Consider the following 20,749-nt stretch of genomic DNA (forward strand, 5'->3'; position numbering starts at 1 on the left):
TAAGCATTATTATTAATCCCATTTTAGAGCTGAACAAATGGAGGCACCACTGTGTTAAGCAGCTCGTGTTACTCCGCTGGTTGGTGGTAAGGTTGGCTAGCAAACTCGGGCAGTTTAGCCCGGAGTCGATGTTCTTAATCTGAGGGAAGATCTAGAATTTAACTGACAATCTGCTTTGGGACTGAGCAAGAGGTCCATAATGACCCGGTGACCAAGGAGTACAGACCGGCCCTTCCAAAGTGAAGCCCAATGGACATCAGAGTCAGTCACAGGACCAATGTGGTAGGTGTGGATCCAGATTCACAAGGAAGATGGCTGAGTTCTCTGAGGGTCTGATCTATGCAGGACAGATACTGAGTTATATCCTCCCTAAACTTCAGCCCAGATAGCGATGGATGATGTGACCAGAATTGTCACACACCCACACCCCAACCCCAACCCCAACCAACGCACCACCACAGGCTCCAACCCCAAACCACCCAGGCTAATTCCACAAGGTCACATGAACTACCCAGGTGCCATTTTGAAGCAGAGTACAGGAGAAAGCTAAGCCAAAAGTCTGAGTATTCATCACCTTTAGGTGAGTTCAATAAAGACACTTGAAACTAGTAATAACAGATAACTGGAAGTTAAAGTCATTTTCATCCTCAGTATAAAAGGGTAGGCATCTCATGAGGAAGAGTAGGTTTATTACTGGAAATTAAAGAAAAACTACATATCTTTTGAACATCTGAGTACTGTATGAATACACATGAGCTTACAACTCCCAAGGACTCCATGAGCCTGTCTAATGAAACACCTGCAGTATATTTATTATCAATTAGGAAGAGGAAGTGGACAACATACTAATCAAGGTTGTGGTTGATGCAAAGATTTGGAATAAATACATTAAGGGCAGAACTAGAATCTGAAATGCTAGCCACCAGCTGGCCCAGTGGGCCACATCTAGCCAGAGCAAACTCAGTCTGGAGAGTGAATTAAACTAAGGTACAAGGAACCAATTGCACAAGAACTGAGGCTGAATAGAAGTTGCCAAATATTTGAAAGTTTGTTCATGAGAGATGGATTGTATTATGGGGCCCAGAGGATGAAGAGCAATAAGCAGTTTTTGAGCCCTTATTATGGGCTGGGCATAGATACCACCTCATTTAATCCTAACAAGTGAATGGTATTATTTCTGTTCAATCAGATAGGGAGAGTGAGGTTCATAGCCCAAGGTCACCTAGCTAGAATGTGACAGAGCCACGTTTCAAGCTCATGTCTTTCTCACTTCCAAGCCCAGGTTCTTTATATTATACTAAATTGCCTTCCCAACATATGGCAGTCAGCTTAAGGGGAAATGATTCCAATAGTCAGAACCTTCCTTGGAACCTTAGCTCATCTCCCAGTACTGGAGACAGACGTGCAGAAACCCCAGGAGAGATGGACGGTGGAGATAGAGGAAATCAGATGCCATCAGCATGAAGAATCTTTACGGAGTCTTTTTTTTAAGGTATACAAAGGTTTATTGGCAGAATTGAAAATACATATTCAAAGAAATAGAATGCAGGCCCTCAAGAAAGAGATGTGCTACTGTCTGAAGCTGTGGATGTTTATGTGGTTTTGGCTGTGGGAATCTGTGGAATTTGTGAATCTATGGAAAGTTTGGGCTTGCTTTACAAAAGAAAAGCCATGGCCCACCCACCCACTGGTAGAAAGATAGTGGCCCATTTTCCCTCAGGTTTTATAACAGTGCCTGGAAATTTGCAGAAGCCATGGTCCCTGTATTAGGTGGCTCGTGCTGCAGTTGAGTACAACCCCCAAATCTCAGTGCTTTCCGACAATATATCTTTCTCTCTCACTCTGGCTCAGATGCTTACCAGTGGCTCAGCTGTGGTTCAGCTCCAGATCATGTTCTGTCTGGTCCCCCTTTTCTTTTCATTTTGGGTTACAAGTTGAGGAAGCAGCCCATACTTGGCCACCATGTCATTCACATATGGGGACAAGAAGTCTGGACTCATATCTGCAGGCTCAGTTTGGAAGCGAGCAGCTGCCAGCACGCTCACACTCTGCTGCCTGGCTGTGTGCCTGGGCCGCCTTCCTCTGACCTGCAGCAGATGTTAAGCCTTTCTCCCCACTACAGAAGAAAACCAGTTCTTAAAACTTCTCTATGGCCTGTGGATGGTACCACTCCACTGACTTGTTCCCTTTAAATGTTTTGTTTTGTTTGTGTTTTACCCTCCAAAGAAACTATCAGAGCCAATGACAACCCAAACTAATCTGAAATAAAGGATTAGGTGGAACAGAATGGAAATATTCCTAATCCCTCCATTGTAACTTCCATTATACAGCAAAAGGGTCTACATAGTTACATGATTGCTTCTTACGCTACGGATGTTTATTATTTATTTCTTTAAATTTTGGATACATCCCTCTCACATATGCCTCGGGGCACATTTACAAGGATTGTTGGGAAAAGAAGAAAACAAGATTGAGAAAACTGTGTTATCTGTTTATTCCAGGGGAAATGTACTTCATTTATTTATTTGTTTGTTTATTTATTTATTTGATTTATACAGCTGGGTCCAGCACAAGCCCCTAGGCATGCTCACATCAATTAGAACCATAGAAAGAAGCTGAATGCTGAATATAAACAAAATCAACAATTAATGGACTATCCCCAACTGTAGAGCGCATCAGCAGACCCTCAAAGCATTCCTCCCTACTAACCCCCTTGGGCAGAAGGCTGGGTTAACAGATGGTTAAACAATGTTAAAAGAAGAGAATACAACATTAGTACTGTAGATGGAGGACAGAAGAAAAGACTGTGAAAAATCAATTGAATAATTCATCAGTAGAGCTCTAGGTTGAATATGTGGACTTAGGGCTGGAGGTGGATGTAAGAATGATCTAGCAGAGGAGAGAAAATCCTGCAGTTCTAATGATGGAGAGGCTGAGAATTGTTGACTACAGGTAGGACGTTATGTAAAATTATGTCTACAGAAACTCTCCATCGTCTGGACTTACTGGGAGTCTTGCCAGTCTGAGTGATCTGGTCTGGATTATTCTCTCACTATAGGCACAATCAAGTTCTTGGCTCAGTCACAATTAGGCTTTCTGTGAATCATATGCTACTGCACCTGAGCACTCAGGCAGCTGCTGTAGATTGGAGTGAAATCTTCAGATGAGGAGTAGGGTACAGCAGGCAGTTGTGACCTTTGATACTTTGTATTAGTGAAAATGAATAATGAGAGATTAAGAAAAATCCTACAACTTTTTTTTTGTTGTTGTTATTAAAGTGTGCTGTATATGCAGTACATGTAAAAATCTTAAATCATAGGTCAATAAAGTTTTACTTGTTCTCAATGTAAACACTACAAGCTTGAGACAGGACATTTTCAGTGTCAACAAAGCCTCCCTTATCCTCTTTCACAGTCAATATTCCACTCCCAGAGATAATCACTATTCTGATTTCTGTCAGTGTAAATTAGTTTTGTTTGTTCTTATACTTCATAAATGACCTAGAACATGCATTCCTTTGCATCTGGCTTTTCTTCACTCAGCATTTTATCTGGGTTATTATTCATTTACATTACTACATGTGGATAGATAACAATAGTACATATTTTTATTTTTTGCAGTCTTCTGTTATATGAATATACTGCAATTTATTCATTCAGTTGTTGTTTCCTGGTTTTGTCTGTTTATTTGTTTTAATGAGTATTTTGCTATGAACATTAAGTAGATACTCGGGTATTTAGGTATAGAATTGTTGAATCATAAAATAGGATTATATTCGGCTTCTATGCCTATTGCTAAACAAGTTATCTAACTGGTCATACCAATTTATATTCCCATGAAAAATAGGAATGTTCCTTGGCATAGGAAAAGACATTATGAACAAACCTCAGTAGCATGGGAACTAGCACAAAGAATCAACAACCGGGATCTCATCTTATTAAAAAGCTTCTGCACTGCAAGAGACCACCAACAGAGCTAAGAGACAACTACAATGTGGGAAAAAAATTTTAGCAGCTGTACCTCAGACAAAGGACTATTATCTAGAATATATAAAGAACTGAAAAAAATCAGATCTCTCAAATTTAAAGACCCAATTAAAGAATGGGCATCTGAAATGAACAGGCATTTCTCAGACAAAGAAGTAAAAGCAGCAAATAAACATATGAAAAAATGTTCAACATAACTGGTCATTCAAGAGATCCAGATGAAAATAACACTTAGATTCCACCTCACCCCAGCAAGAGTGGCTGCTATCAAGAAATCAACCAATAACAAATGCTGGCGGGGGTGTGGGGATTAAGGAACCCTTCTCCATTGTTGGTAGGAGTGCAGACTGGTGCAACCATTATGGAAATCAGTATGGAGATATCTCAAAGGACTAGGGCTGGAGGTTCTATTTGACCCAGCTATTCCCCTGCTGGGGTTCTTCCCAAAAGAATTAAAAGAATCATATCACAGTGGTATTTGTGCACCCATGTTTATAGCAGCACAATTTGTAATAGCTAAAGCTTGGAAACAGCCCAAGTGCTCATCACCTGGAAACTGGATCAAGAAGATGTGGCTTTTTTATAAAATGAAGTACTACTCAGCCATAAAGAATGAGAAACTAGAGACATTTATAGCTAAATGGATGCATATTGAGGCCATATTCTTAGGTGAGATAAATAGGACACACATGTATAAATACCGAATAGTTTCTCTGGTGTGAGAAACTGAAAGTGTAAATAAGTATTAGAATGATTAAAATGAATAATTGATCATTTGAAATAGGAAGAAAAGATCCAAAGAAGCAGGGGAAATGAGAGGGGATGGAGAAAGGAAAGAAAGCAAAGGAAAAATTATAAGAAAAGGAAAAAATGGAAACAAATTCTTTGTAAATAGGGAAGGGAGCACAGGGAATGGGGAAAAAATAAGAACCAAGGTACATCATGTACAGGTACAAGCACCCAATGATAAATGTAAACATATCGTATACCAAAAATGTACCAATAAAAGAATTTAAGCAAAAAAAGTAGGAATGTTCCAGTTATATGCACCCTTGTCAACACTTGATGATGGAGGTCTGTTTTGCTGTGGCAGATGTGCTGTGGACTGATCTCTCTGTGATTTGATTTGTATCTTCCAGATGATTTTGCCAACATTTTCATAACCCCGTTGGCCTTTCTGATATTCTCTTTGTGAAGTGCCTATTTGTACTTTTTGCTCATCTCTTTACTGGGTTCACTGTCTTTTTTGTAATTAAATTTATAGGAGCTTATAGTATATTAAGAATACAGGTCCTAGCTGAGTATATGTGTTGCCAATTTCTTTGTGGCTTTCACTTTCACTATCTTCATCTTTTAATAATGACATATTTAAATTTTATTGAAGTCCCACTCATTAATCTATTTTATGATTACTGCTTTTCAAATACCATTGCTTTCTTCTTGCTTGGTGTTCTCCCATGTGTGTTACCCTCTCCAATAAAAGCCTTGCCTAAGAAAGAACTCTGTTAATCATACAATAAAGAGTTTGCTAACTTCCACTGTACATTCTTAGAACCTTCTGTGGACCTCCTCACAAATCTTTTCAGGGAGGAAGGTAACATTTTCAGTACTAGTTTTGGCAGAAATAAGAGTGATATTTTGCTTTCCTATGTGTGTTAGTCAGTTATCTATTGCTATAAAAAAACACTTGAGGCTGGATGATATATAAAGAAAAGAGGTTTATTTAGCTTGGAGTTGTGGAAGCTGAAAATCCAACATCCACTAACCTCACCAATTTGGCCTCTAATGAGGGCTCCCTTGGCTGGTTCACATCATGGAGGATGGCCTCATGATGGCAGGAGTGTGTGTGAGAGGGAGAGAGCACATGGAGAGACAGAAGCCAGAGTGAGCTAGCAGAGGGCCCATTCTCCTTTTACAACAACTCACTCTGGCAGGAACTAATTGGGTTCTGATGAGAACAACTTAATCCTTTCAAGCATCCTCATTGACCTCCCACTCGGCTTCACCTCCTCTAAAGGTCTCACCACCTCTTAACATTACTATACTGTGAACCAAGCTTCCAACACCCAAACCCTTTGGACAAACTACATCCAGAAGATAGCACTGTCTCTTATTCTCCTGTCCTATTTAGGAGTCTTCTGAGAATTCATGCAGGGAAGAAGAATAGTGTTTTTTGGGTCCTGCAAGCCCCCTTGCAGGTCAACTTCTCCGAGAAGCCAGCTCTGAGTCTAGCATCCAAGAAGGTCATGAGGGGAGGCTGTTAGAATATCATTGTAGTGGAAGGGAAGGAGAAGGAATGGCCACAGTGAGACCTAAGAAATCACAACAAAGAACTCAGGGCCACCAGTGATCTTTCAGAGTTGCCTAAATTGGACAAAGGAGTTGGCTTTTTATACCTACCTTCTCACCTCATGGATCAATCATTGGATGCTCAGGACTGGGGCAAATGGTGCCCTTGAAGGAGATAGCTCTCTTCAGCTTAAGACACCTCACAGAGGGCTGACACCAGGGGCTTTCAAGCGTCATGCCCCTTAGAGGCTGGGCCACAGATAGTCTTTCAGTGGTGAAAGAGGGTCTGGATTTGCAAAGCATTCACTGCAAACCCCAAGTATGTTTTGTGTCTGAGATTCAACTAGTCCAGCATTGGACAAACTGCTTTATTTTTTAGGGTAGTTAAAAGGATTTTAAAATCATGTGCAATATGTGTGTTCATTCTTTCTGAATGTAACACACACACATACACACACACACACACACACACACACACACACTTGCCCTAAATGTTATAGAACCCATAATCTATTATGACAAGTTGTCAGCAATTAATTTTTAACAAAATCCTCAAACTGCCACTGGAAAGGTCCAGTACATTTAGTCATGTAGTTATTCCAAGAGCTTTTATTGAGCCACTTCTGGGCACCATGTATGAGGATACAGATGCATACGCACTGTTCTACCTTGACAAAAGGACTTAATTTAAACATTTATCCCGATTGAGGCCTTCTTAAAGCTCCAAACCATTACTTCTGTGCCCTATGTCTCATGTGTGATGGGCCTTCTTATCCTGGATTAATGATTGGTAATTTTAAATCTTCTCTCTCTTATCAATGCTATGGGGCACCATATGTGCTTTATTTGCAACTCTAACCCTAGTGTCTACAGTGTAGGTGAATAAAAATAGTGGGTGATTCATAATCACCTACCTTACATAGTAGGTGACTAATAAAACATTCTGCAGCAATGAATGGATAAACAAACTAAAGAAATGTATCAAACAGTATGACAGATTAAAGTACATGTGGGTGCTGCCTCAGATACTCTGCAAGTCTTCACAAAGGGAAATCATTTGACCAGGCTCTTGGCAGCAATATAGAAGTCTGCCTTGCAAAGAAAGGTCCAGGGTATTTGAAGGAAAGGGAAAGCACTGAAGGATATACAGTTATACAAAGGTCTGGTAAGTTTAATGATTAGTACTCAATTCAGTGTGATCAGAGCATAGGGTGATGAGGCTGCAGATGCAGGTTAGGGTTGTAATCTGTATAAACTAAACATTTCTGGCTATACCACTGGTATTCCCATACATAAAACCATGGGTAAAGTCAGAGCCAGGGGTGTGAGATATGCAAAGGCAGTGAAAGTGCAGACTCATCACCTGATGCTCACGTGCGTGTTATCCAATCAAGCCTTTGAATACATTAGGTGCCTGTCTAGAGAAACAGGTGAAGTTCAACATCCAATGCTTCAGTACTCTTAGGGTTAATTTGAGAATCACACCTAATGAAATGGCATAGGGTGGTGCAGGTTTTCGAATATTTTAGCAGAACTCATTTAGAAACTAAGCAGAAACAGAAAGCCATGGCTTATGTGCCCTGCACCCTAACACCTTGCTAAAGCAGGACCCCAGCCTGAGCAGAGACCCACCACCAGCCCTGGGTTGAGTCCTCTTACATGTGTAGCAGAAAAGAATTTCTTTCTTTGGTTGGTCGTAAGTCATTTTCCAAATCAGCATGAGCAAGTCTAGGAGGAGGTGCTGAGCCAGAAGATTTGGAAGCAGCCAGGTAACACAAGGACTTGACAGGAGCCAGCCCCTGCAAATCAGTTTCAGCAGAAAGCAGAACAAGCAGGTCACAAAATGCCCCAGGAGAGTTCTCTGCAGCAGTAACCAAAGAAAAAAATCAAACGGGCTGTGACTCACCATTAACAAGGCACAGCAGCCAAAACTCCATTAGCCACACACACTGGGTTAGGGTTGCAAAGAAGTAGAAGGCACAGGAGAAAAATGGAAACGCCTGAATGGAGCATGCAAAACTATATAGATTTTCTAGCCAAGTAGCCGTCCGTAGATGTTGAGTTGAATCTCATTTTCTAAAACCATTTGATTAAATCACTATCAGATCAGAATCCATTAAGTGTTGGTACACAGTGGTTAAAATATTTTTAAAATTATAATTAGATATTTGAGCATATGATAAGCATCCCAAGACAATTAACTCTAGTGATCAAAAGTGAGGGGAAAAAATTGGCAAAGCTGTGGCCCTTGACCATCACCTTCAACATATAATTTAAAAAATGCTTTTCACTGACATTTTTAGAAACTTCAATCAATTCCTACCTCTAGGCTTTCTGAAGGTTCTTATAGATCTGGGCTCCTTCTCTCCTCTTTATATGCCTCAGCTTTTTGGAGAATAATACTCATATTTAACATTTTAAAAATGCAAATTTATTTAAGCTTCCATCCTAATCATTTCCATTTAACTCATACACAGTATTGTTTATTATTCTTAAGGGTAATTTCGGAATCATCCCTAATGAAAGGGCAGGGGTGGTACAGGTTTTCAAACACATTAGCAGAAGTTGTTTTAAAAATTAAATTATATGCTGTCACCATATTGATAAAGTCCTTGGTTGAAAGTGAGGTTTGTGTTGGTAAAGGGTGGAGTGCAGCAAAGGCTCCTCAGAAAACTCGGGTCATTGTTTAGAAAACACTGATGTAGAGGACACAAACCTGGACACCAAAAATGACAAAAAATTGGCGTAGCCATGCTTGTGTCACTGGAAATTTTAACCAGTCATTTAGCACCTGTGAGCCTGTCTCCCCCCCCTATAAACTAAGAAGTAGAAAAAACAACTGGAAAAGTTCACTCCAGCTAAATAAATCTCGTTATCCTACAACAAAAGCTTACTGATTTGGATACATTAAGCCTCTTTTATTAAAAGATTGTGCACGTCCATTTAAAATCTGAGCTGGTCAGACAATGTCTGTTCTCTGAGTTATCGCTCCTGCCATTTCATCTCTCTCTTCATACTCTCTTAAGATCACTTGAAAGTGCAAAGTTAGGATCCTATTCCTGAATGCTTTCCAGTTGTCTTAAACTTTCTTCTCTTCAAGGATTTGGCAGTAGAATTATGCCAATCCACTCTCCTTTCCTTTGAACACCCCAGCCCTGCTGAACTCCAAGGGACACAGCCGACTGTCCAACCTTCTCAATCCCCGCTGTCGTTTTCAGATGACAGTGAACGCACACTTTTCCCCCCAGGATTCAATCACTCCTACTTCATCAACCAATTTCCCCTTGCGGTTCAGAATTAGGAGCAGACTAACAGTTTCTTCATTCCCTTTCTCTACCCTCTGGGGGGAGAAATTATTAGAAATTGTGGCCTCCTTTGGTCATGTGGACAGGAAAGACCAAGCCCGTAATCTCCTGGGGCTTAAAGTATCTCACTGACTGCCCCTTATCAGTTGAATGGGAATGAAAATTGACCAATTTCTAAGTCCTGAATTCTCATCAGGACAAACCCATTAAAAGTATTAACATATAGAGTGGGGCTGGCAGGAGCCTTTCGCTGGTGTTCCCTTCCTCATAGAATGTCCTGACTGTGCAATTGTCCGAAGGCTGCCTGTGCTTGACATTTCTTCTTCCTAGCACTCTGCCTTCAATGCCGGTGAATGGGAAGAGTAAATCTGCATTATTTAAGGAAGGGGATCCACTAAGGTATAAAAAATGAAAATGACTCAAATTTTCCAGCATGTCTCATTTCTCAACTTCTCATATTTCCAAGTGGAATCTCCACTTAGATATCCCATGTCCCTTCATATAGACCATATCCAAACTCAGTATTACCTTTCTCCCAAAGCAGTTCTCTCCCAAATGCCCACTGATGTCTCTCCTATTCTCCAAGCTTCCCCAGCTAGAAAATTTGGGGTCACTCAAGACTTTCTACTCCTCTAAGAACTGTCTAGTTAAAACTCACTTATTTAGTACTTGGTAATAAATCATGGGAAAGTCCACCTACTTTAGAGCATTCTTCTTTTCTTTTAATGTAAAAAATATGCCAAATGAAGTGAAAGCTTGAGAAGGTGTGGGGGAATTGTGTGCATAATGGCTGCTTATTTCACTTCTTGTGAGTTCATGAGTTCAAGCACAATCTGAGGCTTAAAGAATTTTAATTACAGAGGTTGCACGATAAAATGGTTTCTCAGAGAAACATTTTTGAGTGTTCATTTGTTAATTGGTTCTTCTTTCTATGCCAAATGCATTAAGCATTTGTCATATTTTAAATGTAACGTAATTAGGTATAAATTCAAGAGAAAAGCAGACATTATGGAAGCTTTGACCTCAGTTTTCTTAGAAATTATTATTACTAATTATTTTCTCCAAATTTATATTCATAGCATCTTGTGCAAAGCCACAGGGACTGCCTGGCATCTGGTCTGATTGGGAGCTAATAATGGAAATAGCATAGGAGCCTGATCCCAGCTAAGCTTCCTGGTGCTCGAGCCTATCCATACGAGCCCCAGTCATACTTTTCCAATGGAATTCTGAATTATTCTAAATTTTCTACTGTGAGAGGTATGCCAAATAAAGGACATAAAAAAAATCAACCCTGAGCAGCAGGTAAAGATGACTGCAGAGAAAGAAACCACACACCAGGCCAGACATTTTCCTTACTGCCTGGTGCTGCTGGGCAGAGCTTTGGGAAGTACAAAGCCTGCTTTAGTTACCACTAAGTCCAAATTCAAATACAGAGCCATGCACTCTATGGGAGGCAGTGCAGATTTACTGGAGTAAACCAAGGTGTCCACGGCCTGAGTTGAATGTGGACTTCCTTTTGTGAGAATGATGGGAATGAAAATAGGGGCTATTTGAAGTTGCAGAGATCTAATGGAATCCTAATTGGGAGGCTCAAACTAAGATTAGAACTAACAAAATTACTTTTGAGGCTCAGAAGGAGGGACCTGTCTCTAGGGCTGTCAAAGCCAGACCCCTGGAGCTGGGTACATTGTGTTTTAGCCCCAGAGATATGTCTTTGCACACAGTAGACATTTTTATGCCAGACGAGATCTTGGAAAAAAATCTCCACTGATAGAAGCTTTGCTTCTTTCTTTTGATGTGATCTGCAGGGGGAATCATCCGATGAGCTTTTCTTTTGGGAAGGTACTTTTTGGCCATGGTACTTTCCTCAATTATTGTGACTACTTGGAGACAGGATAGCAAACAGCAGTATTTATTTTTCAAAGTCTTAGAAATGATCTCACATCCAATGACCTGTGGTATTTTTTTCTCAGCAATATTCCTTTGAGATAGCAAAGCATGCCATTAGAAGAACTGAATTATTTGTTTATACATTAAATCTGCTTTTATTAGAACAAGGGTCAGGGTGGACATCAGGTTAGGTAAGGCTCTGTGGGAATAACTGGAGAAAATTCACAATGAAATGGAATAAGCCAGATTTTCAATGGAGAAGTCAGTGTTTTGGTTCTGGTTTTTACTGTTTCTTTCTTTTCTTGCTTTTCAGTTTTGTTTTGTTTTTTTTATTTTGTCAACCTGATTAAAGTGAGAGTAGATGCTGTTGGTTCTCTGGCCATATCCTCTTTGCTGAGCTGATACATCATCAAAGCTGCTGTGATTGCTGCCCCTCTCTCTCTGGAATTGGCCTTGGCAGAAAAAAGCTCCCTCACCAGGAAGTTGCGTTCATCTCAACTCTGGGGCAGGGCACAGACCATGACTGGCTGTGGACAAGGAAGTTCAAAAGGCTGCTCCCTTGCCATTCATTTGCCAAGAACACAGTCCCATTCATTGCCCCTTATTAGTCTGTTTCATTTCTCGAGATTCAGTGTGAGCATGATGTTTTACATCAATCCTTCCCCCCACCCACTCCCACTAGCCAGAGATGTTCACTTCCTCCTGGGTACTTCTCCGGTACCTTCTCTATGTCAGTAATCTCACTTACAACTACATCATATTCAATTATTGGTTCACATCCTTTCTCTACTCATTAGAAAATCCTGCATTCTGTAAAGACAAGGGACGGTCTTCTTCCTATATCCAATGGATCATTTCACTGCACTTTCCTCTATCCCACAAATCCCTTATAGTTTTGGCAGATTCCCTGTAAAGTAGCAGGTAGTTTAGTAAATTTTGGTAAAATGAGTACATCAGGGAAGCATTATGTGATTCCTATGCACTGTTGACTTCATGAGGTACTTTCTTCATTAAAAAGTAAAAATATACTTTATTATTGCATTGGTATAAAGATGAATGTATTAATGTTATTTATTTATTAAAACATTTTTGATCTAAAAGATGTTTTTAATCCTTCAGATTCTAAACAAAACATTTTTGTGCACCTATAAGTATCATGGAATCCAACCATGCACCTACTGAATCTATCAAATAAACCAACAGCTAATTACATAAGCTGATTTAGGTTTATTTTATCGTTTTAAGTAAGTATAATATATTTGATTACATATTCCTTTAGCTTTATTTTTTAACATAGTAGTTATTTTTGAACCCATAAGTGACATCATAGGAAATTTAATAGAAATGTTCATGTACAATATTCTTCAGTCCATTCTGATAGCAATTTACAATGACTGGTCAAAATTATCACTAGCAGGGCACCCTACTGTTCTTTGAATAGAATAATAGAAACATATTAAAAATCAAAAAGAAAAATTAATTTTAGCATGTAGCATAAGGAATGATAATTTCAAACAGCACTGTGTATTATTAGTTCCTAACTATCTATAAAGTGTCATGAAAATTAGATTTCAGATGGTAGATGCAGTTTGTCTCACTGAAAAAAAGGTTTTAATAAATATTAAGCACAGACATATTTGGGGATGTTGAAGATTTGGTAATTAAGCATTGAAAATTTAGCGATCCATTTGACATCAAAGAATTAAAGACACCAAAAATTGCTTAGCTAAATGCAACTGCCAAGAAGGCTGATCTCACTCTTTTTGTGCTCTAAAGAATGACAATTCATCTTGCAGAAAATCTTTCTTCTCCATTTATGAATTGTTAGAAGTACTGCATATTAGATAAATATGATTTGAGAGACGTGCTTACTAGAAATGAGGTCAGTTCTTAGTGATTCATTTCTTTTTCGGTGTAGAAGTAAGACCTCCAACCTCCCAGGGAATTGTTGAAGAGCAATGGCTACAATCATCTCAAGATTCAGGAAACTTATTGTACATAAAGCAGCCGGTTCTGGTGCTGCACCATTCCAATTCGGTTTTGTAAATCCTGTTCTTGTCAAGCAGAAGACATACCCTTCTCCCCTTAAAAATCACAAAGATTAGAGTGATTAACTTATATGATACTAGTATTGGTTCAAATTAACAAACTATAACTGTAGGCATTTTTTTAACCTTACGCAGTTTTGACAGTAGTGTGGAATAGTGGACAGAGCAGCAGACAGTTCTCAATCAGGAAAATCTGAGTTTGAATCCTAGCTTATACATTTATTAGCATCTGTATGACCTTAAAGAAGTGGCTTAAACTCTCAAAGTCTCATTTTTCTCATTTCCAAAACCTTGAGGGTTGAGAGGATTAGAGATAATGTATGTAAAGCACCTAGCACAGTTCTGGCTACAAAGTAGATATCCAATATATGTCAGCTACAATAAATTTGTCTCTTAAACCTGTTGACCTTATTTTGGCATTTTAATGATTCAGGGGTAATAATTATGAGTATTAATTATTATATAGCATTTTGAAACAGGTCACAATGTTTATTACTATCATAAAAGTATTTTTAAAACTGCTTTCTCTACTTCTGTGGTTACTTTTTAATTGTTCTTTATCTTTTCCTTGCTTTCAGATAATTCAGATTACTGTCGGCCTCTCCCTGCCATTTATCTATCCTCATTTAATCTGCTCTGTTCTTAGAAACAAATTTGTTAGCATTATGTTTAATTAAAAAATAAGTGTCCACAGGTTCTGTATGGGAAGCTTGAGAATCCCTTATAGAGTTATATATTCTCATTGCAGGGCCAAGTTATAGTGCATGTATCCAATGGAAGTTATTTTAATTGATGCCAGGGATGTTCTGTCTTACCTAGAGGGTACTACCTACAGCAGTTGAGACTATCAGGCAGTTAAACTTTAGACATAGACAGAAGATAGATGATAATCAGGCCTGTGAGTGGGGGGGGGGGTGAATGGACAGCTAAGCAACTAGATATGTAGGAAAGTAGGTTGATAGGTAAATAAGTAGGCAGGTGGGTAGACAAATAGATGGACCCGTTTTTATAATGACGTATTGTTGTCATTTAGATCTAGAATGTCCCCCAAAAGTTTATGTGTTCAAAGGTTGGGCTTTTGGAAGGTGATTGGATCATGGCATACTGTACTCATCATTGAATTAATTGACTGAGGAGCTCAGAGCTGAATGTGCTCTTAGGATGTGGGGTCCAGACAAAGAGGAAGGTCACTAGGGTGTGACCTGGAAGTTGTATCTCCCTCCCTGGCTCCTCCCTGTGTCCTCTGCTTCCTGGCCACTATGGGATGAGCAGCAGTCCTCTGCCCAAACCCTTCCTCCATGCTGCTTCTGCTTTGGAGCTGGCTGAACAGGAACCAAATGCACGAGCCAAAAAAAAAAACTCTCTCTTACTTCAGGTTTAAGGTATGGGGTATTTTGCTCCAGCAAAGAGGGAGTGATTAAGAAAGATATGAACTAAAGCTTCCACATTTTTGTAATGAAAATTACAAAAATTAGTCAATCTATATCCCAAAAGCAATAGTGTCAGATCTTGGTGTTCCATTTGTAAAATAAAGCAAAGAGCACTTAATCTGACCTATTTTACAACTGAGCTCAGAAACAGACAAGATGTACAAGATATGAAAAACAAGCATGAAAGTATCTTATAAATTTAATTTATCTATCCTATTCTATATTTTGCACTGTTTAAAAAAGCAGATGATGAATATGTTGCAGTTTTATCTAGTGAAACCAAAATTTAAAATGTTTACTTTTGGTTGCATGGCTCCTATTTTTGAGGTCCCCATTGTTATTTTTTCTTCCAATGCCCTCGAAACTGACAGAGTTCTGTGCACCCACCTCATTTGTGAGCTTTGATCTTGAATTGTTCGGTGATTTATTACGGTGATACTCAAAGTATTTTTCAACAATGCTATGCCTGACTTCTTTACTAGTGAGTAAAAATAAAATATATTCATTTTCTATTTTATTAAATCGAATAACATTTTAATGATTCTACTACCTAAAATATATATATATTCTACTAAATATTCTATTAAATATATATAATATATACATTCTACTAAATATATATATATACAGTCATCCTCTAATTAAATTTCTTCTTATTTCCCTTCTTTGTTTTTTATTTGTCTCTTTGTACTTTGGTTGTTGCTGCTGCTGTTGTGTATGTATATATGTTGTTGTATATGCTAAGGTCCTAGAAAAAAATTAATAAATGAAACTTATATATCCAACATATTATTGAAATATAGAAGTTGAATTAAGTGTGAGTATTCCTGTACTTCTTGTAAAACAAGACTTGCTACAACTTGGGTACAGTAGTTATCTGTGGCTGCCTGGCAATGTACCCAAAACTAGGCAGCCTTACACAATAAACATGGATTATCTCAGAGTTTTCATGGGTCTGGAATCTGGGTGCAGTTTACTGGGTGCTGCTGCCCACACACAGTCACATCACTGGCTGGGGCTGGAGAATCTGCTTCCGAGATGACTCACATGGCCACTGGCAGGATTAAGAAAATCTACTTACAAGCTCACCTCAGTCCTGCAATTCTCACCATGTGGACATCTGCCTCAGCTGTCTGAGTATCCTCAGGACATGGCATCTGGAGAAGAGAGAGACACAAGAGAGCAGAGGCTGGTGAGAAATGCACCAAAAGGAGTGCACAAGACCAAAGCCACAATCTTGATGTAACTTAATCTCAGAAGTGATATCGCAACACATTTTGTCTCATTCTATTTACTCAGAGGAAATCACTGGTCCAGCCCACATGCAAAGGAGGGCAGAGATGGAACCAGGGTATAAATATAAGAAATTGGGGATTATTTTTAGAGGCTTCCTACTATACTGAGCTAATTATCTAGAGTTTATAATTACTCAATTTTTCTTTATCCTTGTAGCTTGAACATAATCTTGTATTTTAAGCTTTTCTAACGATCTTATCATAGAATCATGAACTAGATGCCTATTAAATTTATTACACAAAGATCCTGGCTAAACCAATCCTCAAAAACCCTCAAGGACACACAACAGTTTTGTTCTATATAGCCCTTGTGGTAGATCTCTCATTCAGGTGAAATAATCTGGTACAAGTGCACCATTAACTGAGAGTACACAACCCCCAAACCAGTACAGCCAGTCTCCTAAGAAATAGGGTTCCTGACCTGGACATGTCGCATAGACTATTGTTAATCCTCACCCAAACCTGACAAGAAGGCCTCTCACCCTAATACGCTGATGAGATGAAGGAGCTGAAGTTAAGTAACTCCTTCATCACCAAACAGGTGAAGAGGCCAATCGAATCAGGATAAAATCCAAGCTTATGGGGAGTTCAAAGCCTATGCCATGTCTACAGGTGTACCATACTACACTGCTTGTCATTGTGCCAGGGCTTTAACTTGTCCGTATTTAATGGACAAATACCACACTTTGGAACACTGAAGAAGATTGGATGTACCACTGATTTCTAAAAACCAAATAATAATAATCAATATGAATGTGAGCAAAAATAATAACAATAAATGTATGTGTTATAGGCTAAATTGTGCCCCCTACAATTCATAAGTTGAGGCTCTGTATACCAATACCTCAGAATTTAACTGTACTTGGAGATACGATCATTAAAGCAGTAATTAAGTTAAAATCATGCCCTTGGGATGGGACCTAATGTAATCTGACATAAAAGAAAGAAATTTGGACTCTCAAAGAGACACTGAAGACCTTTACACACAGAGTAAAGACTACATGAAGACATAGCTTTCTACAAGCTAGAGAGAGGACTCAGAAGACATTTAACTTGCCAACAGTTTATCTTGGACTTCCAGCCTCTGAAATTGTGAGGAAGTAAATTTCTGTTATTTAAATGACTCAGTATGTGATATTTTGTTATAGAATCTCTAGAAACACACACACATATAATATATGATATATAGAAGTATATACACAGTGTAGATATAAATATATGTGTACATACATGCATGTCAGGAATCCTTAAAATGAAGTTACTAATGTTTTACTAATTACTAAATAATATTTAATGTTTTCCACTTGAGGAGTGTGTATTAGGTTAACTATTAAGCACTGTGCTTGATTTTCTCACGTGACATTTTACCAGAACTTCTGAAGCTTTCTGATGTTAAGGTATAAGCAAAGAGAATGAGACTCAAACTCAGACACGCTGGCTTTAACCCATGGCTGTGTCACTTATTTTCAGTAATATGACCTTGGGCTATATGCTTAGGCTTTCTAAGTCTGTGCTTCCTTATTGTTCAACTTCAGCTAACACTTCTTGAGTATCTACTACAGGCCAAACTCCATGGTCGCCTTTGCATAAATCATTTCAATTTGTAAAATGTGATAACAATGCCACCTAGCAAGGTTGCTGTGATGATCAAGTGGGATGATACATATGCAAGGGCTTTGTAAAATGCACAGATTCATACAAATACCAGGGTGGGTCATTTTTCTGTTTTCCACATCAGTGCCTCCAAATGATAAAACTGCAATTTTGACCTTAGAAACAACTACTCATCCAGTTTTATGCTCCAGCTCAATGATCCAGAAGTAATCTAAGAGTTATACTAATCTTCTCCAAGCTTAGTTTTAGACCTATAGCTTCCACACTAAATAAACAACTTCAAAACCTAAAATAATATCCAGCACATTGGCATGATGCATAAATTTAAGGTTTTCCACAATCTACCTCAGCCTATCTTTTCAACTGCCCCATTGCACCAGGGTTTTTAGTAAATAACTCACCATCTTCCTATTCAAATCCAGGATTTTGTTTCCCAGTTCCTGTGCCAGGGATTCCCTTCTTCAGTCTTGGCAATTGATGAAACATGCAGAGAATTGAGCACATGGCCTGGAATGCAGTATTTCCTCAGTAAATGGTAGCTGTTATTGTTTCTACTACTCCTGTTACCCTCATCACTGCCAGTCTTACTAATCCTACTGAAATATTTCTACCACTATGAAGTTTGCAAGTTAAAGACACTTTCACCCTCCCCTATATGCTGATTGCATTATATCCCAACCTCTTTTGAGAACTTTAGTCACTTTCTGTAATATGGTGATATATATATGTAATATATATCCATTCATCCAACACATACTTGCTGAGAATCTATTTTGTGGTGGAGTATGTGTTGGGAAGGATAGTCTGGATATGTTGTATCTTCTCTATGGCAGCTTTCAGTCTATTGGAAAAGGTGGACATGAATCAAGCATCACCATGTCTCACCTGAATTACACGGAAGCCTCCACAATGGTCTCTCTTCTAATGCTTACACCTCAGCACTGCAGCTAGGGTGAGTCTTCTAAAATACATACCAGGTCATATCACTTCTTTTCTAAGAACCTTGCCATAGATGCTCATTTTACTTAGATTTCATTTGCAATGACCCAAAAGACCCTGTCATCTGGCTGTTTGAAACTCTCTGGATTTTGACTCCTACTACTATAGCATTTCCTTGATTATTTTTTTCCAACCACAATGGCCTGCTTGCTATCCAACATCCAGGCTTGCCCCCTCCCTGGGCACCGGGCGCTCTCTCTGGTTGGAATGTTCTCTTCCAGATACCTGCTTGGCAAACTCCCTTGCCCCTGTTACATTCACTCAAATATTACCTTCTTGGTGACACCTGACCTGCTTACACTAATTTGGTACCCAGACAGTTTCAGCTTGCCTTACTCTATCTCTTCCTTACCCATGGCTGTCCTGTTCTAATGACTATATGACTTACCTACTGTGTTGTTAATTACTGGGCTCTCCATTCTAGATTTATGATGGCAAAGAGCATTGTCATTCACTGATATATCCAATGGACCTATTACAGTGCTTGAAGCAAAGTAGAGCCTCAAGATTTGACTTTCTGTTTTTTAATTTTGTTAATTTAATTTGTACATATTTACATATGTACATTTTATTTATTTGCACATATTTTATTTGTACATGATTACCTTCATTATGGGGAGTTGGGACGTGTACACAACACATCCTCATTATCTTTTCAACCCATTTCCTTCCTCTCCCTCTATCTCTTGGTCCCTTTCCATTTTGCAAAATATCAATCTCTCTAGCTTCTTAGTTTTTTGTACCTTTTTAGTAACTCGTGCAGCCTTGTAACGTGCTGAATAGGAGGTGCTGAATAAATACTTGTCATTGAATCACTTTTAAGCTCTGTAAATTATATTTCTAGGAGGTGCAGTAAATTCTATTTCTAGTATTTCCAAAGGATTTCATTGCTGCATGATCCATTTTATCTTTTTGCGTTTCTAGTTGTACAAACAGTTACACTGAGTGTATATTTACATATATGTATATACTATACGTATGCACATATACTTTAACATAAATAAAATTTCAGGACTTAGGTTTCATTTTGCAAACAGAGTTTTAAAGAAAAGTTTTGCTTTTAAATTTTGTAAAAGTCATCAAAGTACACACTTCATCTTTTTAGGCCTCCTTTTTGTACATAAGACATTGACATACACAGTGGGTATTTGTTGGTGGCAATGTAATATTTTAAAATATATTTTATAGAGGAAAAATAAGCTCAATTCAGCAAATAATTAATGAGTGGCTACTATCTGAACTATTTTTGCAGGTTTTCAAGATGGAAAAAGTACTTATGCTCTAACGTTGTTTATAACATCCTAAGTGACATAACTATATGGACTGCTCACTAAGAAATAAGACAAATATGGGAATCAGCAGAAAGCTACAAAGCAGTATAGAGTGAATTGCTGAAATGTGAACAGCTGAAAAGAAATATTCATCTTTCTGTGCTCTCCACCAAAACCCCTGTTCTGTACAGACTCCATAAACAGGATAATATTCAATCAACAACAAATTCAATTAATAGGATGCCTTGCTCCTCAAACTTACCCACCAACAAAGGATTTAGTTTTCTTTCATTCTTTTGTACATCTACGCTCTTGGAGTAGTGTGGAAGGCAATATACGTAATAAGTGAAGCTAGTTTACAGCCGATCACAGTTATTTACTAAGTTGACCCCCCTTTTCCCCCAACCCACCCCCACTTTGATGGATTACGACAGGGGCTGCTCTGAGTTCCTTTGTGAGATCTCATGCTCAGGATGACTGATTGACAAGTGGAGCTTTTTCTTTTTCTGGGGGAAAAGAAATTTCCAGGGTCATGCTCCTTGTATTTGCAAAGAGCTTTAAAAGCTCTAGTGAATGAAAAAAAAAGTCAAAATTGACTTCTTGCTGATGGTCAGGAACTTCG

The 20,749-nt window shown here is 38.6% G+C and overlaps 1 long non-coding RNA gene across 2 annotated transcripts in view; it reads right to left on the reverse strand.

Moving 5' to 3' along the window:
* LOC147827623 (uncharacterized) overlaps positions 1-20,749 on the reverse strand; it is a 77,931-nt gene that overhangs the window by 36,160 nt on the left and 21,022 nt on the right. Inside the window, exons 2-3 of one of the 2 annotated variants that reach the window (XR_015451858.1) lie at positions 18,259-18,364; positions 16,038-16,105 (exon numbers count right to left, since the gene is read on the reverse strand). This is a non-coding gene — a long non-coding RNA (uncharacterized LOC147827623). The remainder of the gene's footprint in view (positions 1-16,037; positions 16,106-18,258; positions 18,365-20,749) is intronic. The other variant, XR_015451859.1, reaches the window with a different exon arrangement.

The sequence above is a fragment of the Heterocephalus glaber genome, unplaced genomic scaffold (genome assembly GCF_053883595.1).
Source record: "Heterocephalus glaber isolate CG9 unplaced genomic scaffold, H.glaber_assembly_v1.0 deba00001442, whole genome shotgun sequence".
NCBI lineage: Eukaryota > Metazoa > Chordata > Mammalia > Rodentia > Bathyergidae > Heterocephalus > Heterocephalus glaber.